Here is a 17,751-nt window from a genome sequence, read left to right as displayed (position 1 = left end):
GTCCCATGTCTAGAAAGCATGGGTCCGAGCAATTTTCCTTTTCCCAGACAAAAACCGCTCTTCACTGCTGAATTGGAGCAAATGTCAAACCAACGAAAACCTGACTGATGTTTCCTCCTATTCAGCAACAAAGACTGGGTTTTCCTGGGGGGCAAGCAGAAGTTTGTATGAGCCCTTGCATATGATTACCCTGTAGCATGGGAAATGAACTCTTTACCTTCTCTGTTTTTACTCTTAAATTTGTCCTGAGGCTGCACCCTGGCTCTGCGGGCTGAACCCAACTCACATTTGGTTTGCCTCAAATGAAGCCCTGCTCCAGTTGATTTAATGTGAACATGCTTCTCTAGAGTAGGCCAGGCACACAATCTGCTAGAAGACAATCTCATGAATTTGGTCTGCAGATCTCTCCACATAGGAATCCCTCCAGTTGTATATCTTACCCTTGGGTTGCTGGATTCATCTGCGATGAAACAGTTACTTTGCACTGTTTTCCTTCCTTCTCAAGCACTGAACCCAGCCACTCCACCTAACATTATCATCAGCGCACCACGCCTAATGGATTTTGTGGGGTCCCCCTTAAATGCCACCATCACCTGCAATGCTATTAATCTGCACACTGAGAAAACCACGCTCCAGTGGCTGACGGATGAAGCAGTTCTTGAATCGGATGGCCCCACTACCATTTCAACCTCAAAATGCAGTCACAGCCTGAGGAGTGAGCTAACAGTCACCAAGAGAGACTGGGACAACGGCAAGAAGTTTTCCTGCAACGTGTTCAACGAGAAATTCAATGGGATAAGGAACATCAGCAAACCCCTTATTTGTGGCAGTAAGTTGAAAATTCCATCCGGAAACTGGTTTGCCGTTCCAACGCAACAGGGGCAGATCTAATCTGGTCCTCAGGAAGAAGCACTCGATATATTTGGTCGCATTCTGGGAATATTTGTTGATTAACACAGCAGAGATTCTAGTTTATTCGCTAAAACTCATCTAGGATTTCATCAGAATCTATACATGTCTACAGGCTAAACCAGAGGTGGACTTGCTCTAGAATACTGAGTTATCTTACCTAAACAGATTCTAGGGCAAGATCTGAAGACACATACTGCAGAAACAGTATCCTTCAGCATATTCTAGGATACTGCTGGAGTAGATCCAACCTTGGTTTTAGTGTTATGTGAGATATTATGGTAGTCATTGCCCCCATTTTTTTTCTACTGAGCCAATGCTGACATTATTTTTATGGACAAAAAACAAACAAAACCTCCTTGTATTTTGTTTTTAATATTTCCCCTAATGAAGGCTTTTTGTATTTGGGTTTATACAAAGCACAGTGTAGAAACTCTAGATCTGGCGAATCAGTGGATCACTAAGGAAACACACTTGTGCAGCAGCTGGCAAGGACTCCTATCTACAAGACCTTCTCCAATCTATGTGGTGCACACAAAAGATGGGGAAATTCTCAATTTTAGTTGGCCATAAAAATAGAACTCTTGTGTACATTGGATGTTTGAATCAGATATATGTTGGAGATTAAGGGCAAACAGGTTTTGAGGTGACAATAGAAGTTAGTCTGGTGTGGAATTGAATGCTCTTCTTACTTCCTTTTAGATCTTCCTGTCCCTGTCAAGGTTGAGACCATCCAGCCTTCCTTTGCTGATATTTTCCAAACCAAGACAGCCATCCTGACCTGCAGAATTTCGAACATACCTAAGGACCAAGATCTTAAGGAGCTGAAAGTCACCTGGACACAAGCAGTTGATGACACGCCCCTAGAGACTATCCTTAAACCGTCCCAAGAACAAGAAAGCAGTGGGCTACTGTTCAAGGATGCAGTAGCTATGGTGCGTGCAGATGAGTGGAACAAAGGGGAAACTTTCAAATGCAAAATTATTCACCCAGCTTTATTTCCCTCAATGGAAGTCAGATCCCTGCGCAAGCCTCAAGGTAGGTGTCTATTTTACATCCTACAAAAATGGCTAATAACCCTCAATGTCACTTTTTTTAAGGACTTTGGCTTTACCAGACTTCAGAAGGCTCAGACTCGTTTTCTTCTGCCCTAACAATCATTAAGTATAGATTTTTCCCAACCTAGTGTCCTCCAGCTATTCTGGACTAAAATTTCTAATGGATATGAATATTTGGTTACATATATCGCCTATTTTTTAGATATATATTTATTTTTAGCATTCTTTTTTCCCCTTTTCTCTTTTTCTTTCTTCTATTTTGTTATCTTTATTTGTTATTTGTTTATATGGCATATATGTTTGTCAGCATATGAATAAACTGAAAAATTGTTAAAAAATAAAAATAAAATTTCTATCACCTTTGACTATTGGTCATGCAAACTAGGGCAGATATCTTTCATAGTCCAAAATATCAGGAGAGTAGCATTTTGGGAATCTCAGATTTGATACCTGAGTCTAAGGCTTTGGCAGACCTAAAGATGTCTCCATTTCAATTGCTTTAATTCCAGGTAGTACTTTTTTATCACACTTATTATTTTAATAGTTCCTCTTATTTCTCTGGGTGCCTAATGAGACAGACCAAACTGAGTTACAATGGTGATACTGAGACCAACCAGTGTGAACTTTAAGAAATTCAAATGTGGGTTTCCAACTTCCAAAGCAAAAATATTTCACCACTTAGTTTCTGTTCGCAAATTTCAGGTCACACTAATCTGCAGCATCGAAACTGTATTCATGGCCTTCAGTTTAGGGACAAGCTGTGCCCACGAAGACAAAGACAACCCACCAGCCATGTATTGTGTGGCATTTCATGTGCCTTTTACAGACAGGCAACCAAAACAGAACAACCATTTAGCTCCTAGTAGGCTATCAAAAATCCTTGGTATTGTCCATGTGGCTTAATGGGTCATAAATGATACAAGACTGCTCGTAGAGTAGATGAAGCTCCCATTCTAAGCCAACCTCAGCAATGAAGAGAAGATGTGTCTACATGTGCTTAGTGGGAACATGAACCATGTCATCACAGTCTTTAATAAAAATCCAGATTTAGAAAGCCATTGCATCTGGTCATCTTTGCTCAATGCCCAGGTCACCTGATATAAGACTTCTACCATTCATCTTATATGTCTTCATCTGACTCTCTCAAACCATACAAATGAGGTCATGGTTAAGAAAGGAAGGAAACAAGATACTTTTAAAACATTGCATTTGATATTCTCTTCATCCCCCCCTCCTTTAACCTTCCAGATGGCAACCCCTCTGCTCCACATATCTACATCCTTCCTCCTCCTTCGGATCAGCTGGCTCTGCAGGAAACAGCCACCGTCACTTGTTTGGTGAAAGATTTCTCCCCTTCTGACTTCTTTGTCAAATGGCTACGGAATGATGAGCCTGTGGATGCTTCCAAATACTTCACCAGCACAGCCACCCAGGAGTCCAAGGCACCCAAGCGGTATTATGCCTATAGCATGCTGAACGTCAACGCAGAAGAGTGGAATTCTGGAAATACTTACACTTGCATGGTGGGGCATGAGATGTTGCCCCTCCAGACGTCTCAGAAGACCATAGACAAGAATACGGGTAAACCAACCATTGTCAACGTCTCCCTCATGCTCTCCGACATAGCCAGCACTTGCCAATAGCTATTCTTGTCAAACCTCCTGCACATCTTTCTCAGCTTCCTAATTCTGCCAGCATCTGCTTTCCCTTCTTGTGTCTCCATTTGTTTAATTATTAGCCTTTTGTGGAGGAAAAGTGGGGTGATGTACCCTGAATGTTGTAGAATTAACTGGCCTCATCTCTTTGCAGTAAAACAATAGTTTGGAATAAAGAAAGTTTATCGAAACATAAGAAGATAATTCTGTCTTGTGGTTAGAAATGGTGATAAGGGGGTTAATGTTAATTCCCAGTCACACAAACATGAGATGAGGTCTCTACCCCCCTTTGAACTGGATGAGAAATGAAGCTTCTACCCACTCAAATATGATCTGGAATTCTCACATCGTGATAGAATCATTAGACACCCAATCTTCCATGACTCTGTTTGCAGGACTTACTCTTTCCAGAAATAACTTTGTCCATTAGGTCCATCACGATGGAAGAATCTAGAGCTTTATTAACAAGCAGGGCATATAAACATATAGCAATCAATCTATCAATCAATCAATCAATCAATCTTATGGTTGCTTTTGTTATCATTGACAATGGCTACTACCTACAATGGCTATGTTCCCCAGAGGTGCTGGGGAAACCCAGCCAAATCAGCAGGGTATTATTATTATTATTATTATCATTATTATTATTATTATTATTATCATCATCATCATCATCATCATCATTATCGTTATCATTATCATTCCACCTCCACTGTTGGAGACTATCTGCCTCTGAATACCGATTGCTGGCAACCACTGTTGCATTCAAGTCCTGCTCATGGACTTTCCAAATGTATCCAGTTGAGAACAGAATGCTAAATAGGTGTTCAACGAGAAATTCAATGGGATAAGGAACATCAACAAACCCCTTATTTGTGGCAGTAAGTTGAAAATTCCATCCGGAAACTGGTTTGCCGTTCCAACGCAACAGGGGCAGATCTAATCTTGTCCTCAGGAAGAAGCACTCGATATATTTGGTTGCATTCTGGGAATATTTGTTGATTAACACAGCAGAGATTCTAGTTTATTCGCTAAAACTCATCTAGGATTTCATCAGAATCTATACGTGTCTACAGGCTAAACCAGAGGTGGACTTGCTCTAGAATACTGAGTTATCTTACCTAAACAGATTCTAGGGCAAGATCTGAAGACACATACTGCAGAAACAGTATCCTTCAGCATGTTCTAGGATACTGCTGGAGTAGATCCAGCCTTGGTTTTAGTGTTACGTGAGATATTATGGTAGTTATTGCCCCCATTTTTTTCTACTGAGCCAATACTGACATTATTTTTATAGACAAAAAACAAACAAAGTCTCCTTGTATTTTGTTTTTAATATTTCCCCTAATGAAGGCTTTGTGTATTTGGGGTTTTACAAAGCACAGTGTAGAAACTCTAGATCTGGCGAATCAGTGGATCACTAAAGAAACACACTTGTGCAGCAGCTGGCAAGGACTCCCATCTACAAGACCTTTTCCAATCTATATGGTGCACACAAAGGATGGAGAAATTCTCAATTTTAGTTGGCCATAAAAATAGAACTGTTTTAATTGTCTGTTTTATCTGCGTGTCTTTTAGTTCTGACCCTCTTACAGTTGTTTTAACTGAATGTTTTTATTTGTTTTTAGTTTTTATCTGTTTTAATTATCAGTTTTGTTTTTTACCCACTTAATATTCTATTCTCTGACTGCTGGTCTATGACTGTAATAAACTGATTGATTGATTGAATCAGATATATGTTGGGGATTAAGAAAAAACAGGTTTTGAGGTGTCAATAGAAGTTGGTCTGCTGTGGAACTGAATGCTCTTCTTCTTTTTTAGATCTCCTTGTCCCTGTCAAGGTTGAGACCATCCAGCCTTCCTTTGTTGATATTTTCCAAACCAAGATGGCCAATCTGACCTGCAGAATTTCGAACATACCTGAGGAGCAAGATCTTAAGGAGCTGAAAGTCACCTGGACACGAGCAGATGATGACACACCCCTAGAGACTATCCTTAAACCGTCCCAAGAACAAGAAAGCAGTGGTCTGCTATTCAAGGATGCAATAGCTACAGTGTGTGCAGATGAGTGGAACAAAGGGGAAACTTTCAAATGCAAAATTATTCACCCAGCTTTATTTCCCTCAATGGAAGTCAGATCCCTGCGCAAGCCTCAAGGTAGGTGTCTATTTTACATCATCTTAGAAAAATGGCTAACGACGCTCAATGTCACTTTATTAGGACTTTGGCTTTACCAGACTTCAGAAGGCTCAGACTCGTTTTCTTCTGCCCTAATCTAAATATAGATTTTTCCCAACCTGGTGGCCTCCAGTGATTCTGGACTAAAATTTCTATCATATTTCACTATTGGTCATGCTAACTAGGGCAGATATGTATCAGAGTCCAAAATGTCAGGAGAGTAGCATTTTGGGAATGGCTGATTTGATACTGAATCTAAGCCTATGGCAGACGTAAAGATGTCTCCATTTCAATTGCTTTAATTTCAGTTAGTACTTCTTTTGCTCATACTTATTATTTTAATAGTTCCTTTTAATGCACTGGATGTCTAATGAGGTAGACCAAACTGAGTTACAATGGTATGACTGAGGCCAACCAGCGTGAACTTTAAGAAATTCAAATGTGGGTTTCCAACTTCCAAGGCAAAAATATTTCACCACTTAGTTTCTGTTAGCAAATTTCAGGTCACACCAACCTGCAGCATAAAACTGTATTCATGGCCTTCAGTTTAGGGACAAGCTGTGCCCACGAAGACAAAGACAACCCACCAGCCATGTATTGTGTGGCATTTCATGTGCCTTTTTCAGACAGGCAACCAAAACAGAGCAACCATTTAGCTCCTAGTAGGCTATCAAAAATGCTTGGTATTGTCCATGTGGCTTAATGGGTCATAAATGATACAAGACTGCTCGTAGAGTAGATGAAGCTCCCATTCTAAGCCAACCTCAGCAATGAAGAGAAGATGTGTCTGCATGTGCTTAGTAGGAACGTGAACCATGTCATCACAATCTTTAATAAAAATCCAGATTTAGAAAGCCATTGCATCTGGTCATCTTTGGTCAATGTCCAGGTCACCCTGCTAGAAGACTTCTACCATTCATCTTATATGTCTTCATCTGACTCTCTCAAACCAAACAAATGAGATCATGGTTAAGAAAGGAAGGAAACAAGATGGTTAGCAATGTACTTTTAAAACCATGCATTTGATAATCTCTTCATCCCCCCTCCTTTAACCTTCCAGATGGCAACCCCTCTGCTCCACATATCTACATCCTCCCTCCTCCTTCGGATCAGCTGGCTCTGCAGGAAACAGCCACCGTCACTTGTTTGATGAAAGATTTCTCCCCTCCTGAGTTCTTTGTCAAATGGCTACGGAATGATGAGCCTGTGGATGCTTCCAAATACTTCACCAGCACAGCCACCCAGGAGTCCAAGGCACCCAAGCGGTATTATGCCTATAGCATGCTGAACGTCAACGCAGAAGAGTGGAATTCTGGAAATACTTACACTTGCGTGGTAGGGCATGAGATGTTGCCCCTTCAGACGTCTCAGAAGACCGTAGACAAGAATACGGGTAAACCAACCGTTGTCAACGTCTCCCTCGTGCTCTCCGACATCGCCAGCACTTGCCAATAGCCATTCTTGTCAAGCCTCCTGCACATCTTTCTCAGCTTCCTAATTCTGCCAGCATCTGCTTTCCCTTCTTGTGTCTCCATTTGTTTAATTATTGGCCTTTTGTGGAGGAAAAGTGGGGTGATGTACCCTGAATGTTGTAGAATTAACTAGCCTCATCTCTTTGAAGTAAAACAATAGTTTGAAATAAAGAAAGTTTATCGAAACATAAGAAGATAATTCTGTCATGTGGTTAGAAATGGTGATAGTTAATCCCCAGTCACACAAACATGAGATGAGGTCTCTACCCCCCTTTGAATTGGATGGGAATTGGATGGCAAAGCTTCTACTCACAGCATTTTCTCAAATATGATCTGGAATTTTCAGAGGGTGATAGAAGCATTAGACACCCAGTCTTCCATGATTGTGTTTGCAGGACTCACTGTTTCCAGACATCACTTTGTCCATTAGGTTCATCATGATGGAAGAATTTAGAGCTTCATTAACAAGCAGGGCATATAAATATATAGCAATCAATCAATCAATCAATTAGGGTTGCCTTTGTTATCATTGACAATAGCTACTACCTACAAAGGCTATGTTCCCCAGAGGGGCTGGGGAAACCCAGCCAAATTCTCAGGGTATTATTATTATTAGTATTAGTACTGTATTAGTATTCCATCTCCACTGTTGGAGACAATCTGCCTCTGAATACCAATTGGTGGTGGTGGTGGGAACCACTGTTGCATTCAGGTCCTGTTCATGGGCTTCCTAAATGTATCCAGTTGACCACTGGGAGTACCCAATGCTAAATGGGCCTTTGGCCTGATCCTGCAGGGGTTTTCTTCTATTATTCTACATTTAAAACAGAATATCAACAAGAACTAATTTATTGAATTCATTCAGACACACGCACACAAATCTCTGACCTTCAGAATCCTTGGCCAGGTCAAATCTTCCACTATCCTTACAGAGAGATGTAGTCACTCACAGGACTACAGAAAAGATTAGAGGGACCCAGAGCTGCTGCTACTCCAGCACTCTTCCTTAAAATAGAATATATTGTCCCTGCCTTCCCACCATCTGCTCCCCTCCCCCTTCCCCCCAAAAAATAATCCACAGCAGATCTTACAAAGGATTTCCTTTTCCATAGTCACTGTCTCAGGACAGCAAGTGCAGTTGCCTCTGGTGTATCAGGAGTTAGGAAAATAAACAAGGCTAGGGACACATGCCTGTTTGGAAGTATAGGTCACCCATGTGCCATATCTCCTTTCCACTCTTCCAAACAACACTGAGGAAGGCAAGGCAGTGAAAAAAACTAGGCCAATTCTTTCATTCATGTTAAGCAAAAGTTGCAAAAGTTGTTCTCCTCACTCATAACAATTTTCCCACTTCTTCTTGGTAATGGTAGGCTGTAGAAAGCCAAAAACAATATCAGCAAGCATCTCAGCCACAGTAGAATGTGGAGCCCAGGAGAGCACTTTGATTTCTTCAGTACTGGTTGGTGTTGAGGTGCAGCCCAAAGCAATTTCTTTTGGGAAGATGAGTGCTTTTCATTCTTAGGTTCCTTTCATATATGGAGTCTGGTTAAATTGGATAGTGCTCCTGGAGCAGGAACAGCCTTCTCCCACAGAGACTTGCCTCAGGTACCTGGAGTTGTTTGTTCTGCTGACACCTTTGCTGCACAGAATCCCCTATTTGCTTCTAATAAACAAAGGTTTAGAATGTCCATGCTTATTACTGGAGATAAAAACTAAAAGGAATCTACAGGATAAAAGGCTTGTATCTGTACACACATACACAAAATAGTCACACCAATATGATGGAGCAGGTTGAGTTCCGAATTTATGAACAGATGACAAATGTTCAACCTTTCTCTCTCATTTTGTCACACATACAGTACTGATGACAGCTGAGATACTCATGTAAGGCCATCTGTAGGTTCATAAGTGTTACACAGTATGCTAAATGGAATGCTATTTTGGGAAGACGGGCATCCATACTCTGTGGCAGAACATTGGTTGAAAAATTCCAAATGATCCCCATCTTCGAATCATAAGATAAACTCTTAAAAATGTGTCTCATGGTTGAGACATCTCCTCCCGTATATTTCATCATTAACGTACGCTCATTATTCATTAAAGTTGCATTCTACTTTAAAGATGTAGGCTCAGTAAGACAGGCTACACTTCCAACTTACTGTATAATACAATACAATATGCAATCCTGTGTACGATGCTATGTCAACAACAACTCAAAAATCACCCAGGCTGGGTGGGCAGTTATTGCAAAATTCCTGAGGGCTCTTCGTGGTTAAGAGAGCATCACGTTGAATAAGGACTCCCAGACTCCCTTCAGCAAGCAGACCGTGCCATGCAGAACTCCTAAAAGATTTATGGCTCTTTGAGTTAATTGCATGTTGTTGTTGTTGTTGTTTAGTTGTTTAGTCATGTCCGACTTTTTGTGACCCCATGGACCAGAGCACGCCAGGCACTCCTGTCTTCCACTGCCTCCCACAGTTTGGTCAAACTCATGCTGTTAGCTTTGAGAACACTGTCCAACTATCTCGTCCTCTGTCGTCCCCTTCTCCTTGTGCCCTCCATCTTTCCCAACATCAGGGTCTTTTCCAGGGAGTCTTCTCTTCTCATGAGGTGGCCAAAGTATTGGAGCCTCAGCTTCACGATCTGTCCTTCCAGTGAGTACTCAGGGCTGATTTCCTTAAGAATGGATAGGTCTGATCTTCTTGCAGTCCATGGGACTCTCAAGAGTCTCCTCCAGCACCAGAATTCAAAAGCATCAATTCTTCGGTGATCAGCCTTCTCTATGGTCCAGCTTTCACTTCCATACATCACTAAACTGCATATTAGATGTAGGCAAAATCAGCATCATGCTGCCAGCACAACCAAAGGAGGCAACAGTAAAACATTCACAATATTTAATGCCCCTTGGTGCAGCATGCTACCATTCCAATCCTTAGCTAAATCAGCACCCCTTGCCTTTTCTCAACACCACCTGTCACCCGTCAGCATCAATGTTTGATTGTGCACAGTCCAAAAAATAAGAATTCTCTTGTCTCCCTAAGTATCTTTTCCACAGTTCCTCACACTCTTTATGTAACCCAGTTTTGTCCCCTGTGTCGCTTGGCTACACTGAGACCTCCCCATGTTTCTAAACTGCAGAAAAATCTGATCTGCATGTATCATCTAAAGCTTACCTAGATGTGATCGTGGATACTGATGACGATGAAGAACTCCAAAACATCTCATTAATCCTTTCCACTTTCATCATCCTTTTCCTCGTGAGCCTTTTCTACAGTGTCACTGTAACTGTCTTCAAGGTAAGATATATGGGGCAGAGGGAGATAGTAAAAATGATCAATAGTAACTCACTTGTAGCAGATAGGATAAGGGAGAAATGAGAGAACACAAAAGCTACATGCAGGTACTATGGTCTTCATGGGGTAGGCCAAGCCAAGATTCTAGAAAAGACCATTATTTTGCAAAGCGTTCAGGTTATACAAGTCAAAGGAATATTTGTCAAAGATGCAGATTAAATATTCAGAGCTTTGATAATGCATTTCCCCCTCACTGTATGGATATACAGTCGTACCTTGGAAGTTGAACGCTTTGTGACTCAAACGTTTTGGTTTCTAAATGCCACAAACCCCGAAGTGAGTGTTCCGGTTTGCAAACTTTTTTTGGAACCCAAACGTCCTGCAGTCAACCAGAAGCCACACCTTGGTTTCTGAACATTTTGGAAGTTGGGCGGACTTCTGAGGTACGACTGTATTTCAGCAATTTCAAGCAGAACCTGTACATAGCCAGCACTCTAAACGATGTAGATAACCCTCCTGTCAGTTCCAGTCTTCCAGGAACCCCAAACCATTGTTTCCACCCAACAAAAAAAAAAACCTCCCTATGCTGTTGAAAGACAGCTTTATTACATCACTAAATGGCAGTGGTGAACGGGACAGGAGGTTGTGAAACAGCGGAGAGTTGTGTGACATTATTTTCTTCCATGACATTAATTATGGTTGTTTTCCAATTCCAGGTGAAATAACAAAGTGAAGGATCATATGAAGAGGGACAATAAGTTGCCTAACATAAAAGACTGTACATTCTTTCATCACCAGCACAATCAAGGATTTAATATTTCTCCATTCACTTTTGGGGGAAGGTTGACTGGACAGATGACATTTCTGTCTTGCTTTGTCTCATCATATATCTGGGAGCAAGTCCTATCAAACTAAACGGGACTAATATATGACAAGACATGCATGGCCTTTTGCTGCCAGTGTTCCATTTGAACTGGACCTATTGGACTGGTTGTTTATCCTTCAAACATGTATGCTTTAATTTTGCCTCCATTCAGTGTCTGTGTGTGTGTGTGTGTGTGTGTGTGTGTGTGTTGTATTCAACTAAGTACTACTTAAAGTAGACCTAATGAAATTAATTAAACTCAATTATCCCTTTTAACTCCAATGGGTCTACTCTGATTTAGGACTAGCATTGATTTAGGACTAGCATTGATTTAGGACCGCCCATCGCTGTGACTCAGTCGTGGTCAAATTTCATTTCAGCTATTGTTGCCTACCTAGTCAAAACCCCAAAAGAGGATATTGCAATTTCAACTCTGAATGCAGTAGACAGAGTATTGTACCACATCTATCAAATAGAATGTTTGCCTTTACTCTTGCTGTACATTAAGCTTACATTTCTCATGACCATTTTACATTCCTTCTGAATTGTTACTGTAACTACTTTTCTAGTTTTAAGTATATCCCACACTGCATCCAGAGGCAAGAAAGGGTTCAGTTTATTCAAGAAACACCCTTTTTATAACTAAAAAAAGCTTTATCTCTTGAATTATTTTTTTTAAGAGCTTCCCAAGAACAAATAGAAAAAAGAACTCCCTTTCCCCACAGTGTAGCAGGCAGCAATGCCATCAAAATGCGTTACACCACAGGTGAACATCGGTGTGTGTGTTTTTTGGTTTTGTATTCAACTAAGTACTGCTTAGGGTAGACCTATTGAAATCAATTAAACTCAGTTATGTCTTTTAACTTCAATAGGTCTACTCTTGATTTAGCACTAACTAGTCGGGAGCTCCTCAGATTGCCAAGGAGATGCTCAGGCTCCCAAAAACTAGACAGGACACTCAGGAGCAATCGTGTCAACCAAGTGATGGGCTCATATATTTGTCATTTTTCTCTGTGTGAGAATGCACTTTAACCGTGATAGACCCCAAGCATAAGCTGTGCCTCAGTTTGCCTCAGTGCCAACCGTCTTCCAGGATGTGCTCCCGGGCAAGTCAGGTGACCCGTGCTGCAATCTCATTCCCCCGAAGTGATTTTTGTGGGGTGAGAGCATGGCATGACAGCACACGAGATCACGGCACCCAAAACGGCCTCCACAATCTCACTGAATATGGGGATATGTCAGCCTCTCTTTAATTCATATAGTGCCTACACAAAATTAAGGAGCGTATTTTTTTTGCAAAGGAGGGTTTCCATTAACAACTTGCTATTCACTTTGGTTTCCCACAGCAAACACATGCCTTATGACATTTTTAGCTGACTCACTGCACATAAGGAAATGAGTTTCTATTGAAAGCCCCACACATCGTATCTGCCTGTCTCCATCTGACTAGCAGCACTTGCCTTGGGCTGAAAGTGGAAACACATGCCTGGCCACATTTGCTAGCATAAACAGGACACATCTGTTCTGGGGGTGACTTATTCAAATGTCAATACCAGCCTACAGCCATGTTGCTATCAGTGGCAAGCATCAGAAGATGAAATGTGTGCTACGGATTTTAGCCTTGATGAAATTAACCTCTTTATTCCTTGCTTGAAAAGAAATAAGTAATAAATTAAAGCTCTGTTGAACATGGTTGTCCACTGCTGTGGAGAGTCTTTTTTAAGAATCAGAACTTTGCTGTCCAAAATAGTTAATAGCCACTTCTCACTTCACAGAATTTTTAGACTTTTATGGAGCCATCTGAAGACCCAAAACCATACCGTTCAACTTTTTCAGATAAAAAAATGGGACAACCGTCTTCCAGGATGTGCTCCCGGGCAAGTCAGGTGACCCGTGCTGCAATCTCATTCCCCCGAAGTGATTTTTGTGGGGTGAGAGGATGGCATGACAGCATACGAGATCACGGCACCCAAAACGGCCTCCACAATCTCACTGAAAAACTGGGATGTCCTGTTTTTCCCGGGACACCTGGCGAGTATGCAAAACTTTCCTTCTGACTGGACTCCTAAGCCTCTAAGGGCAGTACTCAACAATTTGGAACATGAGATTTTGGGAAAGATACATAGTTGCCAATTCATGCCCAAAAACACACCCCAAAGGCACCCAGAGCGTTTTGAGTTGAAAACACTATTTTAAAGGGAAACTGCTGCAGTCTGTTGACTAACCCACCTTGCTGCATTAACCAGGGCAGGACAAGCTATTGCAGTGTAAATTAATTTCAAGGTACAGAAGGGGGGAAAGAGCCTGTGAGGAGCCTCAGCCAGTGGATAAATATCTGAAAAGGCTTTGAAGGGGGTCGATACCACAGCTGCCCAAGTCCTCTCAGAGGGGTGATTTTTTGCAGAAGGGAAGAATTGGTTCCAAAAACACGTCTTGCAATATGTTGGAGTGTGGGACAGGGGAGACATTCTGCTGGTTGCCATTTTATGTGTTGTTTGGCTATTTCGTTTCTAAATAATAAATAGATAAATGAAATTTCAAGCTGCTGAGTACATTTTTCCATAAACTGAGGAGAACGAAGCAAGCAGACACCTGCTCACACAATGGGTCTCCTCTGTCTTCTGCATGGCCCAAAATGTGTTCCATAAGGTTGAGGGACCCTCCAGAGCAGATCTGAGGGGACATGGAGGGGGAGCTGGAGGCAGAAGAAGCAACGGTGCAAACTTGAATAAAATATTGGGGGGACCTAGGTAAGCCCCACCATGCATAATCAATCACATGATGTGGTGCATGCACACCATTTGAACAGCAATGCCCATCAACTTGGGGGGGTCCTCAAATATTTTATTGGGGGAGCCAATGCCCCCTCGGCCCCTAGGAGTTGGCTCCTATGGGAAGAAGAGAAACCAGAAGAAGTCCTATTGTAGAACAGATATATTGTCTTCACAATTCAATCAATATGAAGTATTGGATTGGAAGTAAGAATTTACAACTATTGGAGGGAGCAAAATCTGCTACCAAAAAATGGTAAATATCAATAAATGGGGGGGTGAGGCCTAGCACTAAGTAAGGCCTAGTATGGCCCTTGAGCTTGAGTTGGCTTCTTTGACGGCGTTGTCCTTATACAGTGGTACCTTGGGTTACAAACGCTTCAGGTTACAGACTCCGCTAACCCGGAAGTAGTACCTCAGGTTAAGAACTTTACTTCAGGATGAGAACAGAAATCACACAGCATCATGGCAGCAGCAGGAGGCCCAATTAGCTAAAGTGGTACCTCAGGTTAAGAACAGTTTCAGGTTAAGAACGAACCACCAGAACGAATTAAGTTCTTAACCAGAGGTACCACTGTAACTTGGGTGTAAGTTCCATTCACAACAAAATCATACTTCACTAAATTTGCCAGGTTGGATGGTGCAAACCTATACATGCATACGCAGAAGAAAACCCCACTGGGGTTTCAATGGGACTCATTGGTGGTTGAGGTGAACAAGGTGAATGACAACAGGCCTGACTCCCTGCCAAGTCCACATAGGGTTGCAGCCTGAGTTTGTTTGTTCCCCTGGAATCCTTGATATCTTTGCATCACCTTGAGTGCCCCCAAGACCAGAAAAACAAACACCTGTTAAGCTTAACTAACTACCGGTCAAGCCCAGGGAAGCGGCCAAGGTGGCCTGGGAGCTCATGACCAAGACTTCTGCACCTTCTGGTTCTTCAACATGATTTTGAGGGGAGCAGGGGCACCGGCAGCTGGAGGAGGAAAGGAAGGGGCCTGAGGCCTAGTTGGTGCACAGTGGTGAATGGAGCCCAAGGGATGGATGCTGAAAGATAAAAATGCATATCCATATGCCACTGGTGAATACATTGCTCTGTTTAACTGGTGGGATGAACAGAATTATACCATGAGCCAATTACATGATGAAATGTATTTTTTCCAATTTTTGGACAGAAGAAAACAGGGTGCGGTGGTTATGTGGTGAAACACAATGACTAATTAGTGTGAACACGGCTAAATAAAAACAAAACGGTTTGAGTTTTTGCAAGTGAGATTCACCCGAACCGTGTAGTTCACACAGCCTTGTTTTTCTCAGCAATGAAATCTTTGGGTTTTGAAAAGGTGTCAAACATGTGAGAGAGAAAAGAGGAAGTTATTAGCTCCCTGGACCTCAATTGTTTGTTTATTTTCACACCTTTCCTTCACACCTTCAGGCCAGTTAGGACGTCACTAACTGGAAATTTTCTTTTTTGAAGGCACTTCATAAGAGAATGGTTAAGGGGAAACTCTGAAGGCCTCATTGCAACAGAAATGAATCCCGAACAGAAACTGACTGTGGGTCATTCAGCAGAGATCAGGTTGCTTCGATCAACTCCAGCCTTGGGATCGGTGAGGTAATTTTAATCTGTTTAGCATTTAAACTTCTGTATGTTTTAAAGAAGAGTTGTAGATTTATTACGATTTTACTGTTTGAAAACTGCTTTGAGGGTTTTTTCTTTACAATAAATAAATAAAATAAAAGAGAGCTTTATTTTTATATTATGGCTCTTGAGAAGATAGGAACATAGATACCCCACAGGAGAAGGGACTCCTTGGAATGTCCTAGCCTTTTCAGGAAGGAAGTGAATGATACAATGCCTGAGAAAGAGGAGAAGCATTTTTATCCTGTACTCAAGGGTCTCCTGTTGATTCTTGGGCTTCCTAGCTGATGCTGAATTGCAAGTCTTACTTGCTACCATTTTCCAACTGAGCATCTTTATGTAAGGGAGGCTGGGGGAGTAGATGGGGCTTGGAGCCGCTGCATGTGAGGCTTGGAGAAGGCTGCAAGGTAGCCTTGCTGTATTCCACCAGCTTCCCTATAGTCCAGCATTCAGTTGACTCTTGGAGCTGAGAACTTCAAGGATAAAGAGCAACTGGTCAACCTTCCAGAAGCTCAACTCCTGTTATCAGAGCTAAATGGGAAAGGCTGAAGCTCAGTGGTAGAACATCTGCTCTGCAAGAGGAAGGACCCAGGATCAATTTCTGTCATCTCCCAGGAGGGCTGGGGGAGAAGCCCACCTGCAACCTTGGAGAGCCACTGCTGCCAGTTTGTGTAGGCACTACTGGGCTCAGTATAAGGCAGCTCCCTATGTTCCGATGCCAGGACAGAGCAACAGCTGGCAGGGAACAACATAGGCACATGAACCTTGCACCATGTTCAGCTTGAAGACTTCCCACCACTCAGCCAACAGAGAGGTCTAAAGAAGGTAAGTAAGAAAAGGCCCAGGGCTCCTTGCTAACTTTTCCCAAGCTTGTTACTCAGCTATGTCCCAGCTGGGCTACCTTCCAAGCTGCTTCTTGCCTCCAAGCTACGGATTATGCTAGGAAGCTGGAGGAGGGCAAGGGTGAAGCCAACAGTCTGGCTGAAGCCTCATGCTTTATTGAGAGATTCCAGAGCCCTCAGATGAGTATTGGGCTTCAAAGAAGTATGTAGGGGAGAAGGCGGCTACCTGAAAGCTTGCCCAAATGCTAGGCTTTTGGCTTCCACGAATTGGCTGGGTGGAAGGAGGTAAATGAAAGTCAGGTGCACAGCTGTGAAATTTCTCACCTCACCGTTCAGCAGCAGGCTTTAAACTAGTGGGCCAGGGAAGGTACCTGAAAGCTTACTCCAAGCCTGATGACTCCTGCTCTCTTGAAGGGGTGCAAGGCTTATGGGAAGCTGGTGGGGAGGAAGGGAGCTACCCAAAAACCTGTCCCAGCTGGGAGATGGCAAGGACCCAGCTGAGCACTAGGCTTGCAACAAGCTGGACAAGTGCAAGGGAGTGCTATAAAATCCATGTCAGCTGTATGATCACCTTACACTCAAAGGGGTGTAAGGCTTATGGGAAGCTGGTGGTGAGGAAGGGAGCTAGCCGAAAGCCGGAGGAAAGCATGGGATCTAGCTGAAAGTCTGGCTGGAGCCTCATGCTCTACTGGGAAACTCCTGAGCTCCCTGAGGAGTGTTGAGCTTTTAAGAAGTAGGTTGGGCAGAAGAAGGTTGCCTACTGTAAAAGCTTGCTCAAATGTAATGGTCAGCAAGGACAGACTTTTGGATAGCTCCCTTCCGAATGAACATTCGGCTTCCAGGGAATTGGCTGAGGGGAGTGAAAGTCTACCCCAGCCTGATGCTCAGCTTAGAAATTTCTGACCCCTCCAGTTCAGCAGCAGGCTTTAAGCTACTGGCAGGTAGGGAGTACCTGAAAACTTGCTCCAAGCCTAATGATCATTTGGGAGACTCCTGCTCTCTCTAGGAGGAGCGTAAGGCTTTTGAGAAGCTGGTGGAAAGGAAGGGAGCTACCTGAAATCTTGCC

The 17,751-nt window shown here is 42.6% G+C and overlaps 1 long non-coding RNA gene and 1 gene segment (V, D, J or C); both read left to right on the top strand.

Annotated features, from left to right (window-relative positions):
- LOC309327114 (Ig mu chain C region-like) overlaps positions 1 to 7,471 on the top strand; it is an 86,514-nt gene extending 79,043 nt beyond the window's left edge. Inside the window, exons 6-9 of the C gene segment in view lie at positions 1,612 to 1,947; positions 3,216 to 3,548; positions 5,444 to 5,779; positions 6,861 to 7,471.
- A 1,637-nt stretch (positions 7,472 to 9,108) lies between these two features.
- Positions 9,109 to 11,597, top strand: LOC309327128. The gene is made up of 2 exons (XR_014150422.1): positions 9,109 to 10,568; positions 11,282 to 11,597. It is a non-coding gene; the product is annotated as an uncharacterized lncRNA (long non-coding RNA).
- Positions 11,598 to 17,751: the final 6,154 nt, after the last annotated feature.

This window comes from Podarcis erhardii, assembly GCF_964252035.2.
Source record: "Podarcis erhardii genome assembly, chromosome: 13".
NCBI classification, from domain to species: domain Eukaryota; kingdom Metazoa; phylum Chordata; class Lepidosauria; order Squamata; family Lacertidae; genus Podarcis; species Podarcis erhardii.
The sequence above is the reverse complement of the archived record's forward strand: the minus strand, read 5'-3'. Positions and strand labels throughout refer to the sequence as shown.